This window comes from Pelobates fuscus, chromosome 1 (genome assembly GCF_036172605.1).
Source record: "Pelobates fuscus isolate aPelFus1 chromosome 1, aPelFus1.pri, whole genome shotgun sequence".
Classification (NCBI taxonomy): domain Eukaryota; kingdom Metazoa; phylum Chordata; class Amphibia; order Anura; family Pelobatidae; genus Pelobates; species Pelobates fuscus.
Window position 1 is genome coordinate 357,633,759 of NC_086317.1, and position 19,862 is coordinate 357,653,620.

General features: G+C 38.9%; 1 protein-coding gene across 2 annotated transcripts in view; it reads left to right on the forward strand.

Moving 5' to 3' along the window:
* The window catches only part of DACH1 (dachshund family transcription factor 1), a 326,763-nt gene that overhangs the window by 130,347 nt on the left and 176,554 nt on the right, over positions 1 to 19,862 (forward strand). The window lies entirely within an intron of this gene.

A 19,862-nucleotide genomic window follows, 5' to 3' on the forward strand; every position in this document is an offset into this window, starting at 1 on the left:
ATATATTTTTGGGTAGAAACCCTACTTTGGTGTATTCAAGTCAATGGTATATGTAAATTGTAGAGTGTATTTACTCAATCTTTACAAATGTGAAGAACTAATATGTATGCTAGTGGGTTAAGACTCTGTTTTGTTTCTTGCAGTCTCTTACCATGCTATAGATGATTTTTTAGTCCTCTCTCATATCTTATAACACTGGGATTGGAGAGGGTCTGGCAGGTTAGAACTGGAGGTGAGCACTACAGTACATATCACTGGTGTAACATGGCTTCCCCTGTTAGCCCAGTGTTCATTATAGGCCTTCCTGTCAGGCCTGGCCATTCACAAGGTACTCTTTCATAGGAAAAAAAATGCCCTGAAGTTACCTGGCACAGCCATAACCAAGTTTACTGAGCTCAACTTACTGGTGATGTTGAAACTGTGCGATAGAATTCACAAATCAAGGCTGTCAAGTAGATCCATATATGTGGGAAAATATTTACCCTTCAATCACTTCCTTAGTCTTGGTTCTTCTCCACATCCAGATATAGTTACATATAGTTACATAGTTACATAGTTACGTAGTTACATAGCTGAAAAGACACTTGCGTCTATCAAGTTCAGCCTTCCTCACATCTGTTTTCCAGCTGTTGATCCAAAAGAAGGCAAAAAACCCAGTTTGAAGCACAATTTTGCAACAAGCTAGGAAAAAAAATCATTCTTGACCACAGAATGGCAGTCAGATTTATCCTTGGATCAAGCAGTTATTACCCTACATTGAAAGATTATATCCTTGAATATTCTGTTTTTGCAAGTATGCATCTAGTAGCTGTTTGAACATCTGTATGGATTCTGATAAAACCACTTCTTCAGGCAGAGAATTCCACATCCTGATTGTTCTTACAGTAAAAAAACCTTTCCCTTGCCTTAGACGAAATCTTCTTTCTTCCAGTCTAGACGCATGGCCTCATGTCCTATGTAAAGTCCGGTTTGTGAATAGATTTCCACACAATGGTTTGTATTGGCCCCAAATATATTTGTATAATGTTATCATATCCCCTCTCAGGCGACGTTTTTCTAAACTAAATAGGTTTAAATTTGTTAACCTTTCTTCATAGCTGTTATGTTCCATTCCTTTTATTAATTTTGTAACCCGCCTCTGCACTTTTTCTAGTGCCATAATATCCTTCTTTAGAACAGGTGCCCAAAATTGCACAGCATATTCAATATGTGGTCTTACCAGTGATTTATAAAGAGGCAAAATGATATTCTCGTCCCGAGAATGAATGCCCTTTTTCATGCATGACAATACCTTACTGGCCTTGGCCACTGGTGATGGACATTGCACATTGTTGCATAGTTTGTTGTCTATAACAATTCCCAAGTCCTTTTCGTGTGTTGTTATCCCTAATTCGCTTCCATTAAGGGTATACGTTGCTTGTGTATTCTTTACGCCGAAGTGCATATCTTTGCATTTTCCAACATTAAATTTCATCTGCCATTTGAGTGCCCAGTCCTCCAGTCTATCTAAATCCCTCTGCAGCAAAGTCATATCTTGCTCACATTGTATTATTTTACAAAGGTTGTGTCATCTGCAAACACTGAAAAATGACTTTCAATGTTGTCTTCAAGATCATTTATAAACATGTTAAATAGAAGGGGTCCCAGAACAGACCCCTGAGGGACACCACTTGCCAACTCTGTCCAGCTTGAAAATTTACCATTAACGACAACTCTTTGTACTCTGTTTTTAAGCCAATGTTCTACACAAGAACAAGCATTTTCATCTAGACCGATTTCCTTGAGTTTGAACACTAATCTTTTGTGTGGAACTGTATCAAATGCCTTGGCAAAATCCAAATAGATCACATCCACTGCAACACCCTGATCTATACTTCTACTTACTTCTTCGTAGAATGCAATCAAGTTAGTTTGACATGTTGGAAAGGAAATCCTTAAGTCATACATTTCCTTAATCTTGGTCCTTCTCTGTAAAGTCATATAATAATCTACATCCCGTTACATAATATTTCACCCATTTTATTCATTATTACACAGGTTAGTTAAATAATATGAATTAATTACAAATACACATGGATCTATATCTATCTAATCTATCTATCTATCTATCTATCAAAATCGCCCAATATTAACATTATTTCAATATAAGTACTATTGTTTCAATGGGTGCATCAATGGGTGCATCAATGGGTGCATCATGTATTCAAATCATGTAGCGCACAGTGTGACTCACAGGAGTGGTGTGATAATGTAACAGTGTGATTGACAGCACCATGACAATCACATGTCCCCAGCCTGCCCTTCAATAGAAGGAGTTATACTTTAGACTGCAATTGTTATTTGAAACTTCCACCATTATAACAGTTCCTCTGATATGACAGGAAAGAGGCAAAAACAGAAACAAAGTGACCCTTTTCTACCCTTTCCTGGCATGTCATTATTGAAATAAGGCTGAATTAAGGACAGTAGTTGAAAATAACCCTAGAATTCCACTATACATGTTCCAGCGCCACCCTAAGTTTAAAGAAACTATAACCCTAGCCTTAAAAAAAATAGCAAAATAAAAAAATACATGTAAGGGTGAAGCTTGTTTTGTGAGAAAATAATGGCAGTATTCTGGTCTACTGACAATTAAAGGAACACTATAGGGTCAGGAACAAAAACATGTATTCCTGACCCTATAGTGTTTAACCCATTATTTAGGTGGCTTTCCCCCTCCAATCCCCCACCCCCTTATTCCCCTTAAAAGGAATTAAAACTTACCTTATAACCAGCGCCGCGCTGTTCCACTGGTGCGGGCCCCGCCCCTGATCAGCCTCCTTTGTGACATCATCAGAATTGCTGCATTTTGTCCCATAGGGAAAGCATTGGATTGGCTAAAATTGTCAAGAAGGCGGGATGGGGAAGGGGCCTAATGCCGTTTTGGCCGCTCTATGAGGAAAGTTCACGTTTCCATGCAGAGTATGCAGACGCTGAATGGAAGTGCTACCTACTGTGCAGCACTGCACTAGGAAGCACCACCAGTGCCCATCTGAGGAGTGATGAGTGGCGGTGTCCCTAGGGGGCAGTGTAAACACTTCCTTTTCTCTGGAAGGGCAGTGTTTGCATGGAAATGCCTGTAAGTAATGATTATACTCACCAGAAAAACTACAATAAGCTGTAGTTGTTCTGGTTACTATAGTGTCCCTTTAACCTCTTGACCGTTAGTTTTATATTGTGATATTTTCTATCTTCATTCGTCAGTTATAAAACTATGGCTTTAAAAACTATATCAACTATGACCAAACGATGTACAAACTGAGATATGTTACTACTTTGTTCATGAATGTTGTTTTTCACTACTTTACCCTTAAAATACCAGTGCAGTATGCTTTCCAATATGTACACACCAAAACTGTCTCTTAACTGCTGTTGATGTATCTTATTCTTGCCATTACCGAACGATGTACTTGCTACTGCACTGCCAAAAATAAAAAATAAAGAATTTATAAAAAAAAAAAAAAAAACTATATCAACGATATAAATGTAATTCAACGGTAGCATAAAAACTAGAACCCAACAGCAAAAACTACTACCATCCCACTGACAGGGCTTGATGGGGCCAGAATGAAGAGATCTTTAAGCAGCAAAGGTCTGTATTTGACTACAATCTGACAGCCAACTTGAAGAGCTTTTTGTACGATTTGATTAGTTGACCTAAAACTGTCCAACTCTCTTTTGTTAGATCCTAGATTCCAGAAATGAGGTTTCTTTCACATTTAAAAATTGTATTTCTTTTTACCATCACAGAAGAGAGAAGTGCACTGTGCCACACTCCACTGTGGCACTGAAAAAGTTATTTTTTAACAATGGCACATATGGTTGTCAGGCTATGCTATATAGACTACCTACCATTGCTCTACCAGTGAGTACCAATGCCTGATCTCTTAAACCACTTGCAGTCTAGTAAACATAGAATGATTCTGAGACTCCTATGAAATATGTTTTCTTTATAAGACTTTTTTTGTCTCTACAGCTGAACCAGCTAGTAAATATAAGATTGGTGTACCTGTGCAATGTTTTAGAGAAAAGTAGTGTCTGAAGTGAATAAATCAGGAAATGACTCTGGTTTAAAACACAATAAACATATCTTATGACAAAAATATAAATTTTCAAGGGTAAGTTTAGTTTTTACTAGACATTTAATTATCTTATTGTGCAGATAAGTTTTTCTAAATCATTCTCAGGAGAAGTTTAAAGATAATAATGTATTATTAAACTGCTAATTATGTATCTGTGAAATATGTAATTTATTAGTTAGATACTTAAAACTATGAAAAGCGTTAATACACTTAGTGGCATACTAAAGGGTGAGAAAGGTCTCCATTGAGTGACAAATAGCAGTTGGGTGCACAGATTACGTCTCTCCTGGCTTCTTGCTTGGGCAGGTGTCACGTGGCAAGTGCCTGCTTTGCACCTGTTTGAAGTTGCTATGGTGCAGAGCCCTAGCTGCTAGGATTACTCTGCAATGTTTCCCAGCTCGCTCACGAGTCCTGTACTTTTGCTGGACCTGTGATATGATGTCATCCCAGCCCCAACAACAGTATAGAGCAAAAGGGAGTTCAACATGCACAGAGACTGATCCAAGCAACACCCCATTGTACCTTAGGGATGATGTTCAACTCCATCTTGTCAAGGTAAGGTGGATCATACTGTTAAAAATAAATAGATAATTTATTAAAATGAGGTGTGTGTGCATGTATGTATGTAATTATGAGTGTGCATATGAATATCTGTGTGTGTGTATGAATGTGTGTATGAATTTGTGTGTACATGAATGTGTGTTTATGAGTCAGTGTGTATATGAGTCTGTGTGTGCACATGAATGTGTGTGTATGCATCTGCATGTGTATGTATCTACGTGTGTATGAGAGTCTATATGTGTGTCTTTGTATATTTATCCATGTGTGTATATGAATGTATGTGTGTACAGGAATGTAGGTATGTGTGAATCTATGATATTCTTTTACATAGAAACATAGAAACATAGAATGTGACGGCAGATAAGAACCATTCGGCCCATCTAGTCTGCCCAATTTTCTAAATACTTTCATTAGTCTCTGGCCTTATCTTATAGTTAGGATAGCCTTATGCCTATCTCACGCATGCTTAAACTCCTTTACTGTGTTAACCTCTACCACTTCAGCTGGAAGGCTATTCCATGCATCCACTACCCTCTCAGTAAAGTAATACTTCCTGATATTATTTTTAAACCTTTGTCCCTCTAATTAAAGACTATGTCCTCTTGTTGTGGTAGTTTTTCTTCTTTTAAATATAGTCTCCTCCTTTACTGTTTTGATTCCCTTTATGTATTTAAATGTTTCTATCATATCCCCCCTGTCTCGTCTTTCCTCCAAGATATACATGTTAAGATCCTTTAACCTTTCCTGGTAAGTTCTATCCTGCAATCCATGAACCAGTTTAGTAGCCCTTCTCTGAACTCTCTCTAAGGTATCAATATCCTTCTGAAGATACGGTCTCCAGTACTGCGTACAATACTCCAAGTGAGGTCTCACCAGTGTTCTGTACAATGGCATGAACACTTCCCTCTTTCTACTGCTAATACCTCTGCATATACAACCAAGCATTCTGCTAGCATATCCTGCTGCTCTATTACATTGTCTGCCTACCTTTAAGTCATCAGAAATAATCACCCCTAAATCCCTTTCCTCAGATGTTGAGGTTAGGACTCTATCAAATATTCTGTACGTCCAAGATGCATTTTTACATCCAAGATGCATTATCTTGCACTTATCCACATTAAATGTCAGTTGCCACAACTCTGACCATTTTTCTAGTTTACCTAAATCATTAGCCATTTGGCTTATCCCTCCTGGAACATCAACCCTGTTACATATCTTAGTATCATCAGCAAAAAGACATACCTTACCATCAAGACCTTCTGCAATATCACTAATAAAAATATTAAAGATAATGGGTCCAAGTCCCTGAGGTACCCCACTGGTGACAAGCCCAAGCTTCGAATATACTCCATTGACTACAACCCTCTGTTGCCTGTCACTCAGCCACTGCCTCATCCATTCAACAATATTGGAATCCAAACTTAAAGATTGCAGTTTATTGATAAGCCTTCTATGTGCAACAGTGTCAAAAGCCTTACTGAAATCTAGGTAAGCAATGTCTACTGCACCACCCTGATCTATAATTTTAGTTACCCAATCAAAAAAATCAAAAAGATTAGTTTGGCATGATCTCCCTGAAGTAAACCCATGTTGTCTCTGATCTTGAAATCCATGTGTTTTAGATGTTCAACAATCCTATCCTTTAACATGGTTTCCATCACTTTCCCCACTACTGAAATAAGGCTTACTGGCCTATAGTTGCCCGACTCCTCCCTATTACCTTTCTTGTGAATGGGCACAACATTCGCCAACTTCCAATCTTCTGGGACTACTCCTGTTATCAATGATTGGTTAAATAAATCTGTTAATGGTTTTGCTAGTACACCACTAAGCTCTTTTAATAGCTTTGGGTGTATTCCATCAGGTCCCATTGACTTATTTGTCTTTACTTTTGACAGTTGAAATAGAACCTCTTCCTCTGTAAACTCACGTGTAATAAATAACTCATTTATCCTTTTTCTTAACTGAGGTCCCTCTCCTTCATTTTCATGTATAAATACTGAACAAAAATATTCATTGAGGCAGTCAGCTAGACCTTTATCCTCTTCTACATACCTTCCTTCTTTTGTTTTTAATCTAACTAATCCTTGTTTTACTTTTCTTTTCTCATTCTCATTTATGTATCTAAAAAAAAGTTTTGGCCCCCTTTTTTACTGACTGTGCTATCTTCTCTTCTGTGTGTGATTTGGAAGCTCTTATAACTTGCTTTGCCTCTTTCTGCCTAATCTTATAGATCATTCTGTCTTCCTCACTCTGTTTTTTTTATAATTACTAAATGCTAACATTTTGTTTTTTACTATTTTGGCCACATCTGCGGAGTACCACAGTGTTTTTTTGAATTCTTTGCTTTTACTGACAAGCCTAATGCAATTTTCTGTTGCCTTCAGTAGTGCAACGTTTAAATTTACAGTTTGGGGTAGGGTGCAGATTACATTTAATGTAACATTCATTATTTCATTGTTAATGTAGTGGTTAACACATCAAAAGCCAAAATCTATAACCAGTTGCATCATAAAAGGGATCCAATATTCTTGGATAATTAACTATTTTTTGTCAGTAGTTACTTATAGTTTACTACAGAATTCTGTAATGCCATCTGCCACGGTACAGTAATCAATACTTTATTAATCAACTCCGAACATAATTATTCTTTTTCATTTATTAACACCATTTATATTCTTTACTGTTATTTCAATTTGATCCCTAAGGATCTTATACCAACATAAAAATCCCTATATATAGGGAACATTGGCACCTCTACTCTAGATTTATAATGTGAACATTCCATTTTGGAATGCCATCCTTAAGCATCAATTCAAGGATCCCTGACCATCATTTTAAGTATCTATTTTCAGAATCTAAAATTATGCCTTTTTGTGATCTACGCTTATTAACCCCTTAAGGACCAAACTTCTGGAATAAAAGGGAATCATGACGTGTCACACACGTCATGTGTCCTTAAGGGGTTAAACTCTTAAACTACCCAGTATATTCCAATGTGTTTTCTATGATTGTTCAGATCCAGTCTCTGTGCCTCTGTTCATGGGGACACTGACAGATGTTTGTGACATTTGCGTATGATTTCAGAAAAAAAACCAACCCAGATTTAATAGCAATCAGGTGTAACAAAAACAGGTTCAATGTGTCAGTTCCTGATCTCTTTGGGTCTATCGTTAATTTGTGTAGGTGATGTGATTCAGTCTCTATAAATAGATTTATTCCAGGCATAAAACATCATAAATTTAAATAAATTAAGCAACATGTTTCACGTAACCCCTCAGAGTTGAGTGTTTCTAAGCAAAAATTTAACCTTTAATGGTTACTCCAAGCATCATAACAACTGCAGCCTGCTGTAGTGGTTAGGTGCCAGGAGTAACCTGGTCCTGTTTTATAACTTGGCATATAATAAAGGAATTCTCCCAATACTAATTGCATTGAAAGTGTGAAAGTGGCATTATTTTAATTCCCTTTCCTTGAATATTTTTTCACAAATTATTGATTAACATGATGTATTTATCATAAAGTGATTTTTAATTTTTAAATATCCATCACTTTAAAGTTACAGACTTACCATCTATTTATATGATACTCTCATGATAAGGGATTCTCCTATCATTTGGTCCCTTCTTTAGGGATGTTCTTCTGTTTACATATTATATTAGGGATAGGCCCTATTTGGAGAATTTAACCCTTTATGAGACCTCTTTCCATATTAAGTTTTTTTTTAAAGATGATATGTACTCTGATTGACTGAAAAGTCAGAGGATAACCATATAGATACTAAAGGGATCCTGCTAATAAGAAAGCTTTTCATTTGTGATCTTGTAGTTCTAGAATTAATTTTGTTGTGAGTTTTCTTTCTTGCTTGAGATTTGTTTTCTATTTTCTAACAGTTTTGTTGAAGATTAAACTTTTTAATAACATCTTATAATGCTGAATACCTTATTATTCTGATTCCCATGGCACATAGGGTTAAGGTGTAGGGGCACATTCACTCATTGCTAGCTGGTTTATCAATAACTGTAAACAGCATTATGCATAGGACACAAGGTCACACATTTAGACTGGAAGAGAGGAGATTTAGCACAACGCAAAGAAACATTTTTTTATAGTAAGAACAATAAGGAAGAAACTGAAGAGGTAGTTTTATCAGAGTCTATACAGATGTTTAATCAGCAACAGGTAGAATACTTCCAAAAACATAATATTCAGAGTATAATTTTTAATATACAGGGTAATTGCTTCTTAAATCCAATAAGAGATCCGACTGCCATTCTGGGGTCAAGAAGGATTTTTTTCCCCCTAGTTTGTTGCAAAAATGGAAAGTGGATCAACAGCGTAAACAGATGTGAGATAGCTGAACTTGGTGGACATGTCACTTTTATGTAAAAACTGTGGGTGGCCACTAGTTGTTTTAGTAGATTGGTTCTATTTTGCATTTATGTCCTTTTCTTGATAGCCTTGGTGGAGGATTGAAGTTAAATTCTGTAATAAAAGTAAATAAATAAATACATAAATAATGAGTTATACTGGGTATCACTAACTGTTCAAAATTTTCCGGGCACTATAGTGCCCTGATGGTGCCCCCACCCTCAGGGTCCCACTCCCGCCGGGCTCTAAGTGGAGGAAGGGGTTAAACACTCACCTTTCTCCAGCTTCCTTGGCGCTGGGGACTCTCCTCCCTCTTCGGCTGAATGCACATGCGTGGCAAGAGCTGCGCACGCATTCAGCCAGTCCATAGGAAAGCATTCTCAATGCTTTCCTATGGACGCTGGCATCTTCTTACGGTGAAAATCACAGTGAGAAGCGCGGAAGCGCCTCTGGATTAACCCATATGTAAACATAGCAGTTTCTCTCTGAAACTGCTATGTTTACAGCAGGCAGGGTTAATCCTAGACCACTTCAATAAGCTGAAGTGGTCTGGGTGCCTATAGTGGTCCTTTAAGGTTACATTACTCAATAGAAGGCCAACAATACTATTTTCACAGTTGCATCACAAGGTCACAGAATAATAATACAGTATTTATTTCAGCCTCTTACCTGGATTTATAGGAAGTAAACACTCCTTGTACTTGTTTTAACATGTAGATTTATTTCCTTTATCACACATGACAAAATATGCATAGATAAAAATCTGAATATTTTAAAAGCAGATGTATAATCATAACCCGTGTAGAGATAAAGTGTAGAATCTGGATGTTTATGAATATCTCCACCTTTGGCAGGAAAAGAGCACATTTACATTTGCAAAATGTTGCCTGTGTTCGTGTTGTGTACGTGTATAGCAGTAACAGTAATACTTGGCATAAGGTTCCTTACATTTAATTAACTGTACAAAGAGCTCAGAATAGTTTGCCTTTGGAAGCGCTCGTATTACTTGTAAGAAGATTGTATTTCATTGCTATTGTTTTATTTCTTTCCACTGATGAGAAAGACATTTGCGATTGTTTACTACCAGATGCAGAAAATAACTTCATTGTGGTCAAATTGCTTTGTCTGTAACAAAATTACACTGACTAATGACAAGTCCATCTTTCATTGCATGATTTAGATAAGTAGAGTCATTTGTAAGGGGAATAGATTCTAAAAATATGGCATATGTTTAAAGCCACATTTCAGAGCCATGCAGTGGTTTCCTTCCTGGATACTAATCAAAAGGAAAAATGCTGTGCTACTGGAACATAAAACATTAATAAATAATGTCCCAAATGAATTTTGGTTATGAGTTTTATGAGCGGACAAAGATAAAAATCATCATAAAAATTATTTTCTCAGTGAAGACTTTTGTTCACATTGTATTTTTAAGGGTTATTTAACGCACTTGTATGTATGGGAACACGTCGGTTTTAGGTTTAATTAACATCTAAAATATAATAGAAGTTCTAGCTTTGTGATCTTATTTAACATCTGTGAAAAAGCTTTCTTTTCAGCTAAAAACGGTTTAACCTTTTTGTGAACATAGTAGTGAGCAAATGGTATGGCACACAAGGGCAATAGAGAAAAGATAGATATACTCCATGGAAGACATCTGCAGGCCATTGTAGTAAACCAATCTGAAGAAGTCCACTGGTTCATTTTTTTGTTCCTGTTATAAATTAAGTGGATTTTATTTGCCTATCCTGTTGAACCCATGAATGTCTTCATGCTCTTTTTGAAAACATACGTGTCCCATGCATCTGGACCATAGATTTGTCAGGTTCCAGTCTTAGTTTTATGAAAGCACTTCATTACATGACACAAAAATTAGACAATTTATTATAATAGTAACCCACATTCTAAAGCCAGGCTTGATGAGAGAAGGATATGGCTAGTAGCATGCCCATTCAATGGTAGATATTTCCTTTTACGCATTCCATATACATAATGGCAGTATGAGTCAGAGTTTCCGTATGCTGTTGCTTGTGGTATTCTCTCACAGTTATGGAGGCGGAAGTGGGTAGGAGGACTTTACGATCACCTATTTCCTGAGTTCCTCAAATCACCTTGGACATGGAGTAGGCCAAGGAATAACAGCTTCTTCATAAACCCCATTTTGGTTTGCTAGTTTAAAATCTAAGCAATATTCTTAAGGGAGACAATTACTTATGCTTCTTTTACAATTAATTATACATTTGTTTGGCCATAAACATTTAGCTTTTCAGTTTTAAAGCGTACAATTCAATGTTTCAGAAAACAATGCAAACTGACAGCTCATTACGCTGTATGCTGATGTGTACTAGTCCCAAAACTGCAATCCTTCTACTTGCTATATTTATATCAGTACCTTTCTGTTAATTCATATACAACAAAAGATTGTTTGAATCTATATATATTTATGTCTGTTTGCTCATTCTGTATGTAAAAGAAATGAAACAAAAGTATATATACTTACAAAACTTACAAAAAACACTGAAAGGAAAACTGAGATTCCCATCTTACTGGGTCCATTTTATGACTGCTAATGCCCTTTGCAAGTAGGAAATATGGCACATTTGCCCAACAACACATAATATTGGCACTTGTATTGTAGTAATACAAAAATAGACTATTGGAAATCAGACAATGATATCTCAAAATAATATGACAAGTAAGGAAGCTCTCTTAATTTTTGTTATCCGTTAGCATTTTAAGAAAGGCCTGTTAGGGTGCGGTTTTAATACAAATACATTATTTAAAAGAGCACTAACGACAATCAGGCCACTTCATCTCAATGAAGTGGTCTGGGTGCAGTGGCCCTTTAGTTTAAATATTGCAATTTAAAACATTGCCATTTTCTTAAATTTGGCAAAGTAATGATTGCACGGTTAAGCACACCTCTAATGTCTGTCTTCCTGAAACCACTAGAGGTGATCCCGCTGAAAAACTGAGTCAGTCTCGATTATTCCATCAAATGCTGCTCAGTTTAAATGTTCAGTGCAGCCTTTTGCCGCCCATGTGCATTAGCCTCCTAATGCTTCCTTATGGGAAGGCAGGACTGCTGCAGCAAGACCAGCAGAGCAAGGTAGTAAAGAAAGTAAAATTACTTTTTAAATCCTTATGGAGAAATGCATCTAAACAGCTAGAATAACGCTATAGTGTTTTTCTTTACACTAATGTTTTTCTTAATACATAGTCTATATGAGGTCCTGGAATTCCTTTCAATTCCTTTTTTCATTTAAAAATTAATCATAATACAAAGTATATACTATACGACAAATTGATGAAGGCAAAACAAGTGTCTGGGGCAAAGGACAAAATGGAAAAATGATTCTATTAGTTGCCATGGTGATCTCTCTTTATTTATCAGTTTGCTTTAAAAAAACAAACAAAAAAAAAAACAACACCTATTTTATATTGGCAAATATGAAGTATAGAGCCAATACAAGCATCATTGTTGGCATTGTTCCAATGACTTCATATGCCAATCATGTAGGCCAGACATCATGGATTCATCAGATGTAATTCACAATAGATAATTATGGAAAATCTACGTGTAATGAGAATGTCACGCTGATACTCAATATGAAGCACATTCTGTATCCCTGCTCATGTGTGAAAATACAATGGTCAATGAACGTTTTCTGATACTCAGAAACATACATTAAAATGTATATAGAACAAAATATGAGGTAGAAAAGTATGTTTTCATGAACTTTTTTTGTTTCTTTTCTTTGAATTTGTAGTTCGGTGTTTTATCTGTTAGTGCATATAAACGTAACATTAGACAAATAATAAAAAAATGTAAGCACCTTTCTCTCTAAAATGGAAGCATTGCATACCTTTATGATCGCTGCCAGTTTATGGAAAGGTGACCCTCCTTAACATCAAGCAGGTGACTCAATTAACTATAAATCAGGCGTAAAATGCCCGTCATGAGGCAGTGCAGTGAGTCAAGGAAATTTTAAAATGGCAAAACTCATTCTGTGCTTTGGGCAGTGTAAGCTGCCAACACGTATACATCAAAACTTCACTCACTGTAAGATTGATTTTATTTTATTTTGTTTGTTTTAATTCCCTGCAGCCATCTATGAGAGTCTTGTAAATTCAGCCTGCATTATTTGCTTTTTGTTATTTTTCTTTTATTTTTAGGCAATATGTTTTAATCTTTTTTCAAGACACACTTAAACACACAAATGGAATCTTTGTAATAGTCTGTGAATAAGGCAGTTTGTTTATAAATGTCAGTACTTTACTGAGAGTGCTATGCAGGGCCGGACTGGCCCACCGGGATACCGGGAAATTTCCCGGTGGGCCGTCGGCACCTGGGGCCGGGGAGACATGTGGGTGTCCTGCGGCCGCATGGAGAGCTTGGATGGCGGCCGCAGGGGAAGCTCTTCTTGCGGCCGCAGGGGAAGCTGTTCTTGCAGCCGCAGGGGGAGCAGGCTGTTCTGTCTCTGCTCCCCCTCCCTCGCGCGCTAGAAAGAGACCGGCGCCGGAATATGACGTCATATTCCGGCCCCGGTCTCATTAAGCTGCACGCGAGGGAGGGGGAGCAGAGACAGAACAGCCTGCTCCCCCTGCGGCTGCAAGAACAGCTTCCCCTGCGGCCGCAAGAAGAGCTTCAGGAAGGCTGGCTGGGCTGGAAGGTGAGCACAGGAGGGGAGGGGGTGGGGGGTAACAAAGGTCACAGGTAGGGGAGGGTGGGGGTAACAAAGGGCACAGGAGGGGAGGGGGCTAAGAGGTCACAGGAAGGGGAGGGGGGTAACAAATGGCACAGGAGGGGAGGGGGCTAAGAGGTCACAGGAAGGGGAGGGGGGTAACAAATGGCACAGGAGGGGAGGGGGCTAAGAGGTCACAGGAAGGGGAGGGGGGTAACAAATGGCACAGGAGGGGAGGGGGCTAAGAGGTCACAGGAAGGGGAGGGGGTAACAAAGGGCACAGGAGGGGAGGGGGCTAAGAGGTCACAGGAAGGGGAGGGGGGTAACAAAGGGCACAGGACGGGAGGGGGCTAAGAGGTCACAGGAAGGGGGGTAACAAATGGCACAGGAGGGGAGGGGGCTAAGAGGTCACAGGAAGGGGAGGGGGGTAACAAAGGGCACAGGAGGGGAGGGGGATAAGAGGTCACAGGAAGGGGAGGGGGGTAACAAAGGGCACAGGAGGGGAGGGGGCTAAGAGGTCACAGGAAGGGGAGGGGGGGTAACAAAGGGCACAGGAGGGGAGGGGGCTAAGAGGTCACAGGAAGGGGGGGTAACAAAGGGCACAGGAGGGGAGGGGGGTAACAAAGGGCACAGGAGGGGAGGGGGCTAAGAGGTCACAGGAAGGGGAGGGGGGTAACAAAGGGCACAGGAGGGGAGGGGGCTAAGAGGTCACAGGAAGGGGAGGGGGGTAACAAAGGGCACAGGAGGGGAGGGGGCTAAGAGGGCACAGAAGGGGAGGGGGCTAAGAGGTCACAGGAAGGGGAGGGGGGTAACAAAGGGCACAGGAGGGGAGGGGGCTAAGAGGTCACAGGAAGGGGAGGGGGGGTAACAAAGGGCACAGGAGGGGAGGGGGCTAAGAGGTCACAGGAAGGGGAGGGGGGGTAACAAAGGGCACAGGAGAGGACGGGGGGGTAACAAAGGGCACAGGAGGGGAGGGGGCTAAGAGGTCACAGGAAGGGGAGAGGGGCCAAAAGATGAGCACAAAAGGGGCTGAAGGGGGTACAAGTCGGAAGGGGTGCTAAAGAGGGCACAGGATGGGCTAAAGAGGGCACAGGAAGGGAGGTGGCTAAAGAGGGCACGGGAGGGGGCTAAAGAGGGCACAGGAAGGGAGGGTGCTACATAAGGGCACAGGAGGGGAAGGGGCTAAAAAGCACACAGGATGACAGGGGGAAAAAGAGGGCACAGAAGGGGAGGGGCACCTATCAGTCTGCCCACCCACCCACCCACACAGGTAACAACAAGTATGTATGTCAGTGGGAGTGTGTCTGTCTGTGTCATGCTGTGTGTGTCTGTCTGTGTCACGCTGTGTGTGTGTGTGTGTGTGTGTCATGCTGTGTGTGTGTCTGTGTCATGCTGTGTGTGTGTCTGTGTCATGCTGTGTGTGTGTGTGTGTATGTCTGTGTCATGGTGTGTGTGTGTGTCTCTGTGTCACTGTGTGTCTGTATCATGGTGTGTGTATGTCAGTCGTAGTGTCTGTGTGTGTTTTGTAAAAATAGTGTTTTACTCACTTTTTTTTCCAACGTCATGCTGGTCTCTGCCTCTATGACTGAGATCATCAAGCTTGATGATCTCAGCCAATCCGCACTGACACAGGAAGCGCCTCTAGTGACCGTCTGAGTGTCTGTCACTAGAGGTGTCACTAGGAAGCAATGTAAACACTGCCTTTTCTCTGAAAAGTCAGTGTTTACATTCAAAAGCCTGCAGGGACAGGCTATAGACACCAGAACCACTACATTAAGCTGTGTGTGTGTGCGCCTGCTAGTGAGTTTGCTTGCTTGCATGTGTGTGTGTGTCTGCTAGTGAGTGAGCTTGTGTTTTTATGTCAATGAGCTTATGTATATTAGTGAAATTTTTGTCTATGAGGCTGTGTATCAATGAGCTTGTGTGTGTCAGTGAGATTGTCTGTGTCTGCATGTGAGTATGCTTACTGTATAATTAAATGTTTTACTCTGAAAGGACCAATATATTATATTAGAAAAAGCAATATATATATATATATATATATATATATATATATATATAATTACTCAATCATCTGGGGTGGCAAGACATAGCCTTACATATTACATGCGACAATATATGGCGCAATGACTTATGGGGCTGGCATAGATTTTTTTTCCCAGGGCTGCTTTGTATCCCCAGTCCGGCCCTGGTGCTATGATATATATATATATATATATATATATATATATATATATATATATATATATATATATATATATATATATATATATATATATATATAAAAAAAATCAAATGCAGTTGAAGTTTTACTTCTTTGAGGCAATTTGCTATCACTTTGCAGATATTTTTGAAATGAAAAATAAAAAAAGAGAATTGCATTCATGATAAAATATCCAAACACATTCTGTATTTCTTAAATTACAAGATCATCCCTGACTCTACAGACACCAGAAGCCCACACTGCCAAATTGTATGATTTTGCAAGACTTAAAAAAAAATTTTATTGGCAAGCCTATACCTGATAAATTAAAAAGCCACTACTAGCGATCTTTTGTTTGAAGAACAACCAAGATTTCACCCTAAACATTGCTAATTAATATTCCTCTTGGTAGTGAGCTACCAGCTTAATTAACAATTTTCATAAATAGTTCACTTTACATTTTCTGGGTCCGGAAATCTTTTGCAATTAAGGTAACATCTGTGTTCACAAGCCAGTAAAAAAAAAAAAATAGCTATATAGTTATATAAAAAGTAATATATCAATGATATGTCAAAGGCCAAATAATATTTATACACAACATATGATGTAATTAAAAAAAAAAAAGTTTACTTATTTCACAATTTATGCAGTCTTTACCAAATAAATACATGTCTGTATCTCTGCTACCTCAAAGGAGAATCTCTAACCAATGCAATCAGCACATGTTATAAGTAACACCCATCAAAACAAGGAGTTCAAACCTAGCCTGATTGGAATACAAATCACTCCATAGGTTAACTATTGATGTACTTGTTTCCATCTGGGTGTGTTATATAGGTAGCACTAGCTGTGTAGTCATAGAAGTAACAGGATCTCCAGAACTGGTTGTCTGTGGCTGTTTTTGTCGACATTGAGCAGTCTGTGCTTAAACAGGATATCATATGGACTCAGCATACTCATAAGGCTTTTCCAGATCCCTGATAATAACCGAATAAGCAGATATAAACCTAAGCATATACCCAAGTCAATGTAATCCAGTATTGGTAGGTTCTAACATGATTTTAACATAGAAGATAGCTGAGCAAGCTTCATCACTTGTATTACTGCGTACACTGCTCCTTGATGCACTCTGCTGCATTACATGCCTCTCTGTACATTTATTACTGGGCTGGGCATCTCTGTGTGGATGAGAAGGGTGCATAATCAGAACAGCCAAGGCTCAAACTATGGAAAGAAAAAACAGGAATTAGGATATGCTACTCAGAACATAATGATAGGCTTAGCACAGTATGACAATATGGTGTGGTTAAATGTTTTTACACGATAAGAGTACCATCCCAGCCCCTGTACCCTCCTTTATCCATCCTAGACCATATGCCCCCATCACCATCTGAAACTCTATGCCACCCTTCAGCCATCCCAGGCCATATGCCCCCCTTCACTCATCCCAGCCTCTATGCCCCTTTATCCATCTGAGCCCCCTTTCACCTACCACAGCCCCTCTGCCCTCTTTATCCATCTGAGCCCCTATGCCACCTTCACCCACCACAGCCCCTATGCCCCCTTTACCATCCAAGACCCCACTCCCCCTTCAGCCACTACAGACCTATCACTCTCATTCCTATCCCTCCCTGTACCCACCACAGCCTCTGTGTCTTCTTGCAAACTCCTCAGCCTCTCTCGCTCCCTGTTCCCACCTCACCCCTATGCCTTCCTGCACCCACTGCTGCTTGTGATGTCCCCAACAAACACAGAGGAAGGGTGTAATTAAATTTGCTTTATTTCTTTATTTTAATGGGGGTTGGGGGCACAAGGCAAGCTAGTAAGGGGTACCCCACTCAAAAACAATGTTTTATTAAAACACTGTTTTTGGTTGGATTAACCCTTTAAAGTATATCTGGCCCTGTTTGGGGGACGTCAGGACTCACACAGCCATGCTGGGTAGCGCGCACATATTATCTGTGTGAGAGCTGCACAAATACCTTGCACCAGGAAGGGGGCCCTTGATTTTCGATTGACCGAGTGCCCTGTGAGTTGTCAGTCCGCCCCTGGTTCCTACACATCCAGGCTATGGCTAGTCAAAGTGGTTAGTATCCAATGCATTTTAAGTATATATATATATATATATATATATATATGTGCTAGCTACTTTCTACCCAATGTCAGCCCAGTGTACCACTTGACAACCAATCTCTGATTAAGCCTTTCTTCTTCCAAGCCAATCCGAGTTAGTACATTCTCTCAATATTGAGCTTGAAGTGAACGGAATGAATATATAATGAACTGAAGGCACTTGCTTGAATCAACCTAAACCAACTAATTTCAGCTGTTTCTGCATAAGTCAGAACAAAGTATTCTGGTATGACATTGTAAACACTAATAAGCACAGTCCTACTCCTAATGAAAAATAGGGTCTATGCATGTTGACATTTATATCACATAATCCGGAGACAAGGTATTCAGGCAGGAGACAGATTATATCATAAATGGAATTATTTATACAATTTGGACATTGTGAATGTGAGTGATATATTGTTCACTCTATGCAACATATATTAACTATTGTTTTACAGCTTTTAGTACTCTGGAATGGCTTTTTCATTCTATGCAGTAAGTAATCCTAAAGCTCTCACGACACTCCCTAAAGTGGAGATAGCTCTGTCTAAATCTAGTTTCTATATCTCTACAATAGCACCACTAGTCTATAAAAAGGCAAACAATGTTAAATCATGATCACGAGATAAGTATATATATATAAACAAATCTTATGAAATATATAATATATTACGTTAAAATATAAATATTATAAGTTAAAATATTAAATTCCACCCTGAGTGCTAACTTCGGTATACCTCTGAGCAGATGATTTTCATATATATATATTTCATATATAATTCTTGGTTTTATTGAAAAATATTTATTCAAGAACTTATGCAATCCATTGACTGACAGATAAGAAAATGTTTTTTTTTTATATGAAAATGAAATGTTTGCATATTTTGCAAACAAAGAGGTTAAAAATTTCTTAGAAAACTATGCAGAAACAAAGTGTTCCGCTTCACCACCACAGACAAGACAAAAACTGTTCATTGTGTCAAACCTTTCCTTTAGGACAAGGCATTATGGCCATCCCTTCATCTAAACATACAATTATTTAATAACAGATACATTATTGAGAATTCAAACTAAATTATAAAAAATATGCAAAAACTACCCATGTCTGCAATGTTTAAAGGGAAACTCCAATGTCCATGACTACTTCTTCTTTTTGAAGTTGTCATGGTAGAAGGAATATGGCACTGCACAGCCAGAGTTATTTGCACTTTGTGCAGGGGGGTAGTAACACTCCAGGCACACATGACTGTGTCCTGAACTGCCAAATGTCAATTCTGTGAATATTTTAAGTTTTTTGTCAGCGTACGCTCATCTCCCTGCAGGCCTCCCACATCGATATGCCCTGCACTCAACTTCTGTTTCACGGTATCACTGCACACTCTCCACCTTCCCTCTGTGCCAGTTAAAACATCCAATCAAAGTCTTATAAGGTTATAAGGGTTGGAAGAACCGTCTACCGGTATCACTTTTGGCCAAAAAAAAACAAATTTACTTAGATTTTACTTTGTCTTCAAGACAAGTCATTCTTTAGTAAATAACACTGTCTGTATTGTAATTCAGCGTGGTTTCACAATTCATATAGTTTTGGCTGGGATTCTTCTGGATACAGTTCCTATGGTACAATCTAAGCGAGCATTATTACGCATAGAAAGCTCAATGAAATCAACAAAGCTGCAGTACAACTAAACAGGAACACAGCATGGCTAAAAAGCAGTATTGCACATTCACTGAATGCTAAACTAGTGAATTGTAATGAAAATTGGGAAATTGGTTTATGCCCTAAATCCCTCATCTATCTTTTCAAAA